Source organism: Choloepus didactylus, chromosome 13, assembly GCF_015220235.1.
Source record: "Choloepus didactylus isolate mChoDid1 chromosome 13, mChoDid1.pri, whole genome shotgun sequence".
Taxonomy (NCBI): Eukaryota; Metazoa; Chordata; class Mammalia; order Pilosa; family Megalonychidae; genus Choloepus; species Choloepus didactylus.
Genome location: NC_051319.1, coordinates 50,466,198 through 50,476,047, shown reverse-complemented (window position 1 = coordinate 50,476,047; position 9,850 = coordinate 50,466,198). Strand labels below are relative to the sequence as shown.

General features: G+C 37.9%; 1 long non-coding RNA gene and 1 pseudogene across 1 annotated transcript; one reads left to right on the top strand and one right to left on the bottom strand.

The window, feature by feature from the left end:
• Positions 1–925: 925 nt before the first annotated feature.
• LOC119507691 lies at positions 926–6,707 on the bottom strand (annotated as a pseudogene).
• Positions 6,708–6,864: 157 nt separating this feature from the next.
• Positions 6,865–8,594, top strand: LOC119508021. The gene is made up of 3 exons (XR_005211381.1): positions 6,865–7,006; positions 7,396–7,471; positions 8,269–8,594. It is a non-coding gene; the product is annotated as an uncharacterized LOC119508021 (long non-coding RNA).
• Positions 8,595–9,850: the final 1,256 nt, after the last annotated feature.

The following is a 9,850-nucleotide window of genomic DNA, read 5'->3' as shown; positions in this document are numbered from 1 at the left end:
CCTAATGGGGAAGAAACTGGAGGCAGAAAAGCCTCACAGGAAAAAAGGGGGGAGGGGCAAAACTGAACTGCTGTAAGAGTGGATGGGTCACAGAACTGAAAAGTGTAAGAAAAATGGGGCACTGAGTGAGGGAGAGAATTTAAACAATCATAGGAGCTGGGGAGAAAAGACTGGACAAAAATAAACAGAACAGATCAAGATTGTTGGAGAAGAAACAGAGGAGGGGGAGCTTTCTCCTGGAAGTGAAACTGTTGCACAAAAAGTGCAATCTTAAAAATTGCACTGCATATTCAGGGCAAGAATCAGATGGAGAAGAGTGGATAAAATCTGAACAGTTAAACACAGACTATATAAAGGTCTAGAATAATTTAGACCAAGTGTCAAAGAAGAGCCTTAACACAAAGCCAATCAACAATAAAACCCTAGAGAGGAGAAACAGACCTTCAGAGTTAACTCATCAAGATAATCAGATGCCTAGACATCAGCAAAAATTACAATCCATACTAAGAAACAGGAAAATATGGCTCAGCTAAGGGAACAAATTAAATACAGAGGAGAATCAGAAGTTGGAACAACTAACCAAAGATGTTCAAACAAATCTCCTAAATCAACTCAAGAAGATGAAGGAAAATATGCATAAAGAGATAAAGGATATTAAGACAATATGTGAGCATTAAAAAGAATTTGAAAGTATAGAAAGAAGCATAGCAAAAATTATGGGGACAAAAGGCACAATAGTAGAGACTAAAAATATAGTAGAGGCATACAGGAGCAGATTTAATCAGGCAGAAAAAAGAATCAGTGCGCTAGAAGATGGGGCAATCAAAATTATACAGTCAGAAGAACAGGATAGAGAAAAGAATAGAAACAGCTGAGCGGTATCTCAGGGAATTGAGTGGCAGCACGAAGCATGCAAGCATTCCTGTTATGGATGTCCTGGAAGAAGAGAATGATAAAGGAGCAGAAAGAATATTTTAGGAAATGATGAAAAACTTCCCAACTCTTATAAAAGACATAAATATATATGTCCAAGATGCTCCATGTACTCCAAACAGAATAAATCCCAATTGACCTACTCTGAGACACATAATAATCAGAATGCCAAATGCCAAAGATAGAGAATTCTGAAACTGGACCAAGAGAAAAATGATTCATCATGTATAAGGGATCCTCAATAAGACTAAGTGCCAATTTGTCATCAGAAACCACAGAGGTGTGAATGCAGTTGTATGATAGATTTAAGGTACTGAAAGAGAATATCTTTCAGCCCCAAATTCCTTATCCAGTAAAACTATCATTCAAAACTAAAGGAAGGTTTTAAATATTCACAGATAAGCAGAAACTGAGAGAGTTTGTCAGCAAAAGATCTGCCCTGTAAAACTTACTAAAGGGTGTTCTGCAGGTTGAAAGGAAAAAACAGGAGGGAGTGGCTTGGAGTAGTGTGAAGAAATGAAGATCTGCAGTAGGGGAACTAAAAGAGTAAATGTAAAACCCAATAGACAACTTTACTCTTTAATTCACATGAGAATCAGAACACAATTGAACAAGAGAAAGGCATATTTCCTGATAATGGACATGCAAAATATAAAGTGGTAAAGTGGGACAAAAACAACGTAAATGGGGGAAACAGATATGTGGGCAGAGAACATGTATGCTATTGAAGCTAAGGTGCTATCTTTTCAAATTAGTAGGTTAAAGATGGAGGCTTTCTAGTATAAATCCCAGGATAACCACAAAGAAAGTATTTTAAAAATATACAGAAACAGAAATGAGAAAGGGCTCATTCCCCAGAGGACTGATCCAAAGGACAAAATGGCTGAAATAAGTACTGCCTTTACAGTAATAACACTGAATGTTAATGGATTAACCTTCCCTATCCAAAGGCACAGGTTGGCAGAATTGATAAAAAGCCATGATCCAGCTATATGTTGTTTACAAGTGACCCAAAGACACAGACTGAAAGTGAAAGGATAGAAAAAGGTATTCAATGCAAATAATAACAAAACAAAGAGCTAAGGTAGCTATACTAATATTGAACAAAATAGACCTTAAGTCAAAAGCTGTCATAAAAGACAAATAAGGACACTACATATTAATAAAAAGGTCAATCTACCAAGAAGAAATAACAATCATAAATATTTATGCACCTAACTATGGTCCCCAAAATACATGAGGCAAATCCCAGCAAAACTGAAGGAAGAAATAGACACCTCTACAATAATAGGTGGAGACTTCAATACACCACTCTTATCAATAGATAGAACATCTAGAACATCTTTATTTTAAATTCAACTTTAATGAGATTGTTCACATAGCATATAATCATCCAAAGTGTACAATCAGTTGTTCATGGTACCATTATATAGTTGTGCTTTAATCACCACAATTAATTTTTCTTTCAATTTTTAGAAAATTTTCATTACTCCAGCAAAGAAATAAAAATAAAAAAGAAAACTAAAATCCTCCCATACCCTAACCCACCGCCTCCATTATTGACTGATAGTATTGATATAGTACATTTGTTACTGTTGATGAAAGAAAGTTAAAATGCTACTAACTGTAGTACATAGTTTGCAATAGGTATATTTCCCCCTATATATCCCTTTATTATTGACTTCTAGTTATAGTGTCATACATTTGTTCTAGTTAATGAAAGAGACTTCTAACATTTGTACAGTTAATCATGGACATTGTCCACCACAAGATTTACTGTGTTATATGTTCTCATATTTTAACCTCCAACTTTCCTTCTGGTGACAAATGTGATTCTAAGCGTCCCTTTTCCACCACATTCACACACCATTCAGTGCTGTTAGTTATTCTCACAATAATGTGCTACCATCACCTCTGTCCATTTCCAAACACTTAAGTTCAACCTGGTTAAGCATTCTGCTCATAATAAGCAACACTCCCCATTCTTAGCCTCATTCTATATCCTGGTAACCTGTATTTCTTGTCTATGAGTTTACATATTATAATTAGTTCATATTGGTGAGACCATACAATATTTGCCCTTTTGTGTCTGACATTTCACTCAATATAATGCCTTCAAGATTTGCTCATCAACCTGTTTTTTATAAAGATGGTTTTTTTCACACACCATATATTCCATTCTAAGTAAACAATTGATGGTACCCTGCATAACCATGTATTTATGCATTTACCACCATCACCACTATCTATATCTATCTATATAAGGACATTTCCATTTTTTATACAAAGAAAAAGGAAAAGTCAAAGAAGGTGGAGAGACAAAGGAAAAAGAAAAGAAAGGAAAAAAAGATGAAAGCTAAAAAAGCAACAAAAGGAAAGGCAGAATTAAAATAAAGTATAATAAAAGAGTCAGACAGCATCACCAATGCCAAGAGTCCCATACCCCTCCTTATATCCCCCTCTCACAGGCATCCAGCTTGGGTATATTGCCCCTGCCACATCAAAGGAAGCATAATACAATGTTTTTGCCAACTATAATCTCTTGTTTGCATTGATTGTATTTTTTCCCCCCAAAACCACCCCATTTTTAACACCTTGCAAGGTTGACATTAATGTGTTCTCCCTCATGTAAAAACATTTATACATTTTATCACAATTGTTGACCACTCTAGGTTTCACTTAGTTATACAGTCCCAGTCTTTATTTTCCCTCTTTCTTCTGGTGTCCCACATACCCCTAAACTTCCTCTTTCAACCATACTCACAGTCATCTTTGTTCAGTATGCTTACATTGCTGTGCTACCATCACCTAAAATTGTGTTCCAAACCTCTCACTACTGTCTTTTTCTATCTGTCTGTAGTTCTCCCTTTAGTATTTCCTGTAGAGCAGGTATTTTGTTCATAAACTCTCTCATTGTCTGTCAGAGAATACATTAAGCTCTCCCTCATGTTTAAGGACACTTTTGCCAGATACAGGATTCTTGGTTAGCAGTTTTTCTCTTTCTGTATCTTAAATATATCACACCATTTCCTTCTTGCCTCCATGGTTTCTACTGAGAAATCCGCACATAGTCTTATCAAGCTTCCTTTGTATGTGATGGATCGCTTTTCTCTTGCTGCTTTCAGGATTCTCTCTTTGTCTTTGATGTTTGATAATATGATTATTAAGTGTCTTGGCATAGGTCTATTCAGATCTATTCTGTTTGGGGTAAGTTGTGCTTCTTGGATCTGTAATTTTATGTCTTATTCATAAGAGATGGGAAATTTTCATTGATCATTTCCTCTATTATTGCTTTTGCCCCTTTTCTTTTCTCCTTCTAGGATACTCATGACATGTACATTCATGTGCTTCATGTTGTCATTCAGTTCCCTGAGATGTTGCTCATATTTTTCCAGTCTTTTCCCTATTGGTTCTTTTGTATGTAGAATTTCAGGTGTCTTGTTCTCTAGTTCCTGAATGTTTTCTTCTGCCTCTTGAAATTTGCTGTTTGTATGTCTCCATTGTGTTTTTCATCTCTTCTGTTGTGCCTTTCATTTCCATAGATTCTGCCAGTTGTTTTTTAAACTTTCAATTTCTATCTTATGTTCACCTAGTGTTTTCTTTATATTCTTCATGTCTTTTGCCATATCTTCCCTAAATTTGTTGACTTAGTTTTTGAATTTAGCATATTTATTTCAAAATCTTTAATTGATTGTTTCATTAATGTGAAACAATATCTCAGCTGTATCTCAACTGAAGTATAAGTTTGTTCTTTTGACTGGGCCATATCTTTGTTTTTCCCAGTGTGATTTGTAGTTTTCTCTTGTCTAGGCTTCTGGTTTCCATGATTACCCCAATCAGATTTGCCCAGACCAGTACAGTCTCAGCTCTCAGAAGTGGCCTATATTCAGTGTCAGGTTTCCCTGAGGGTGTGTCTTAGAAGATTGACAGACTTTCCTGTGAGACCTCTAGGCACTGTGCTTTTCCTAACCTGCCCAGCAGGTGGCACCTGTCAGCCTGTCACTCCCCACTGGTGTAAAGCATTGTGGCCCCTTTAATTCTCAGCTTCAGTTGTTTCTGTTTTGACTGTTTCCCCCTACGCCCTGGGGTCTGAGTTCTGAAGGGAGCATAGGCACTAGAGCTGAGGTGTACCTCCTTCCTCTTAGGGAAGATACACCCCCTAAGTTGTCATCTTCTGCACTTGAATTACTCCTTTGCCTCTCTTATTCTGTTAACTCCACCTCTGTCTGGGTCAGAGCACTGTGAACTGAAAATGGCTGGGGCTTTCTCCACTGAGCTACTCAGGTTGAGAGAGAGAAAAAGAGAAAGAAAGCCCCCTTTCAGAGCCAGTCCACGACCCCCCCCCCCCCAGTTTAGCCCCAAAGCAAATAAGTCCACTTCATTTCCATATTCTTCTGAAGATAGCTGTTCTGGGCTCATGTATTGCCAAGTTCCCCTCTCACGTGTCTGCTTTTCATTATTTTTCAAGGATGTTACAAGTCAAAAGTCTCCAATCTTTATTTTTTTTAAAATCCACCAAAAATATGTTATTTGGCTTAAGGTCTCTATGAATTAGCTGTTTTAAATGTATATAAGCCACTCCTGTTGTCATTTGTTCAAAGAAATGCAAAGCTAAATCTTTTTCTGAATTCTTACCTCTTCTGTTTTCAATCCGTTATTTCAACGTCCCTTTATCACAGAATTCCGTTTGGATGAAAAGGCACTTTGTCATTGATCTTGAATTATTTATGCTTTTTTCAGGATCATAATCCATTCCATCCCAGCAACTATGGCGGTGAACAATATTTACATGATTAAGATTTGCCAATGCTTTTACTTCATGCTCCACCTTCTCATTATCATACCTAACACGTTTAATAGCATAAGTCTTCTCATCAATTCTGTGTTTTGCTTTGAAAACTTGGCCATGTCCACCTGTGCCAATGGGTTCTATTTCTTCAAAATCCTTGGGAAACCTGTGGCCCTTAGTATATTTGTTTGCTTCTCTCTCAGGTTTATCAAATGTAGGTACCAAATTTCTTTTTACCTTCTTTTGATTATTTGTGAGACTGTTCATAGAAGATGAAGAAAAATTGTTTACACTGTCACTGTTACACTTTCTCTCTGGTGTATTTTCTAAGACGTTATCTTCAGACGGTAATTCAGAAGAAGACGCGTTTATTCCTGAAGAGATGCCTCTTGAATCACTGGACACTATCGAGAAAGAATCAGAGAAGACCAGGTTATCAGCTTTCACTGAGGTTTCTTCTGACCAGGTTATCAGCTTTCACTGAGGTTTCTTCTGAAATTATCTGATCATATGCAAGTTTAGCCGCAAATTGTTTTGATTTCTGTTTAGTAGCACCTGAAGCATTACCAAATTCTTTCTGCCCAGTTTTGCATTTACAATGAAATCTTTTGGACCGAGACTCCCTTGCTTCATATTGCTCATAATTCACAGGCAGGTTTTTCTTATGGGCAATCTTATTAATAAGGCCTATGTAATTCCCAATAGATGCCCCCTCTGAAGTGCCTGTTGTTGGCAGTGATAAAGAACTAACCTCCTTGTTTTCTTTATTGAGTATATCCAAAACTACTTTGGCTGCAGCGTTTTTGGCTTCCTTCTTTGATTTACCTTCCGCTGCGGGAAATTCTAGCTCCCCTATTCTAACTTGAAATGTAAATCTCGAGTCATAGGGTGGCCGTGTTTTAAACAATTCATGATAATTAAGTTCTGTGCTTTGCTTCTGACGATATTTATTCGTCGCCGCCGCCGGGCTGGCTCTGAGCAGCTCTCTCTCAGTTTCCGTTTCCCCGCGGACTCCGCCTTCCCCTACGGCCGCCCGGGCCCCTCCCGGCGCAGGTCAGGAGCGGCTCGGGGATGGCGCCGGGCGGTGGGGTGGGGGTGGGGCTGGGGTGGGGGGAGGGGGGTGGACTCGCGCCCCCGGAGCAGATCCCGGTTTAGCCGCGGGCCTCGCGCCCCACTGGCGGCTCCCACGCCGCGCCGCGCGGCGCCAGCTTCCCAGAACATCTTATTTTAATGTAGTGTTTAGTGCTATAGATTTCCTTCTCAGCACAGCCTTTGCTGCATCCCGTAAGTTTTGATATATTGTGTCCTTGTTTTCATTCATCTCAATATATTTACTGATTTCCCTTGAAATTTCTTCTTTCGTCCATTAATTATTTAAGTGTTATTTAGCTTTGATATATTTGTAGATTTTCCAGTTCTCTGCCTGTTATTGACTTACAGGTTCACTCCATTATGGTCAAAGAAGATGCTTTATATGATTTCAATCTTTATAAATTTACTGAGACTTGTTTTGTGACCCAACATGTGGTTTACCCTGGAGAACAATCCAGGCGCACTTGAGAAGAATGTATATTGCGCTGTTTGGTAGTGAATTGTTCTATATATGTTTGTTAGGTCTAGTTCATTTATCATATTATTCAAGTTCTCTGTTTCCTTATTTCTCTTCTGTTCAGATATTCTGTCTATTGATGATAGAACACTTATTTGAGATCCTTTATGAAAGACCTGATCATGCCCAAGACCACAGTCGTAAGCCTGCTTACTTCCAAAATGGTTCATGGAATCTCTTCAAAAGGAGGTTTTGGTTTTTAAAAGTGGAATATGAAATTAGCTGTTGAAAGGAATATGTCTAAAAATCACCAGTGTGTTTGCTCAATGTTCTTGATTAGTTAGAATATTTGGCACCTATAATAAACTTCACAGTCTGATAATATTCATCTGTGCATATACCTGAAATTCAGTAAATATTTTGGTATTTGTTGCAAATCAGAATCAAATAAATTATTCCAAGCACTTAAGAAATTGTATTGTTCTAGAAATTTGAAAATATATATGTAATATTACCTCAGAGAAACATCCTAAATGTTCTTGATTTAAAAATATTCATATAATGATAGATTCATAGATTAGTCCTACCTCCTCATTTGAAATTTAAGGACTCAAAATTCAGAGTGGTTAAATAAATTGGTCATTCGATTTTGAGCACTTGGAGGTGTCATGTATTATTTATCTTATTATCCCTACCTATATAGCATAGTTCTTGGTGCATAATAATTACTTGGTAAATAAATGGCAGATATTTTAGGTGAATGTTTGCTAAGGGCTAGTTTTCCATTCATTATGTTAGACAAAGTATAAATATTGATTCTTTTTCCTTTGAAATTGTCATAAAGAAAAAGTGGACATCAGTGGATCAAAGAGTTGGGCACATTTCAGGAAGACAGAAGGTGATTGGTTTGGTAGTGGTAGATAAATTACAGCAAAGAGAGCTACAGCCCAGAGCTCACACAAGAAATGGCTGAAGTGTGAATCATTTTGTTTTCCAGAGCAAAACGACCCCAAACAGCATCTACTGAGAGCAAGGGTGCCAGGTGTGGGAGAAGAGGTAGGAAATGGGAGAATTGATTAAAGAACTCTTTGTGAGTTATCCTCTCTGTGCCAGTTTGGATATATTATGTCCTCCGGAAAAGCCATATTCTGCAATCTTGTGGGGGCAGACTGATTAATCTGTTCATTAGGGTAAACCTCTAACTGAATTATTTCCATGGAGGTGTGGACTCCACCCATTCAGAGTGGGTCTTAATTAAATCACTGGAGTCCTATAAGAGAGCTCACAGACAGAAGGAGCTCAGAGCAGCTGAGAGAGACTTTTGGAGACATGCTTGGGAGCTGACACTTGGAGATGCAGACAGAAGGACATTTGGAGAGGCTAAGCTAAGAGATGAAGCCCAGAGTTACCCCAGAGAAGCTAAGAGAGGACTCCCAGATGCTTAGAGAGAAAGCCACTGGAATCAGAAGCTGAAAGCAATGCAGCTCAGGAGCAAAGGACCAGCAGATGCCAGCCACCTTCCTTCCCAGCTGACAGAAGTATTCTGGATGCCATCGGCCATTTTTCAGCGAAGCTATCCTCTTGTTGATGCCTTAGTTTGGACACTTTTATTGGTCTTAGGACTGTAAATTTGTAATCTAATAAATCCCATTTATAAAAGTGAATCCATTTCTGATATTTTGCATAAAGGAAGCATTAGCAAACCAGAACCCTCCACAACCCATGGACTGATTGATCCCAGTGTTAACTCAGGTTAACAATCTCTAAAGAAACAGTAATCTATTTTGAAGGCCTAGGCCTGCAGAGTGGAGGTTGAATTCCAGAGCAGGCCCCCATTTTTTGGCCTTTGACTGTTCCTGTACTTGTGTTGAAGCTTGCAGGTCAAAGAACCTCCTGTGATCACAGGGCTGGTGGTTACTTCACCTATTTAAGGGAAAGGTCAATTATGGAAAAGAAAACCTACATGTACTAGCTAATCACAGTGCTTTGTATTTTTTAAAAGATTTTAAACAGACAAGCAAGTTTCTCTAGGCTTTTGAGAAAAAACACTTTCACAAAGGAGCAGTGTCAGGAAGGATGAACAGAACTTGTAACTTAGAGAAAATAGGTAACCAAAAAACTGGAAAGTACTTTCAGCAGGGTGCTAATACTTCATAATTTGCATGGGACAGTCTTGATTTATGTTTTCCTAGATTATGACACCTCTTTCACTGTCAAAAGTGTCCCTGTTTGGACAACGTATGGTATGATCTCCTTAACTTTAAAAGTGTCTTAATAATAATCTTCAGAGAGCTTTAGGGAGATATTGTATCTACTATAAAGCAAAAAATAAAGAATCAGTTGCAGTGAAAGCAAGCCTTCAATGGCCAAGAAATATACCTTCAAATTTAAAAAAATATTATTACTTAAATAAAAAGTTCAGGAAAAGGGTTGGGAGAAAAAAATTGAGAAAAGCTCAGGAACATAGAGCAAAAAGACACTAAGAGAGAAAACAGGAGATAATGTTGAGCTCCATAAGATGGATCCAGAAGTTAGAAGGTCAAAACAAAATATTTGGAAAGAAAGGTCATATATCAGAA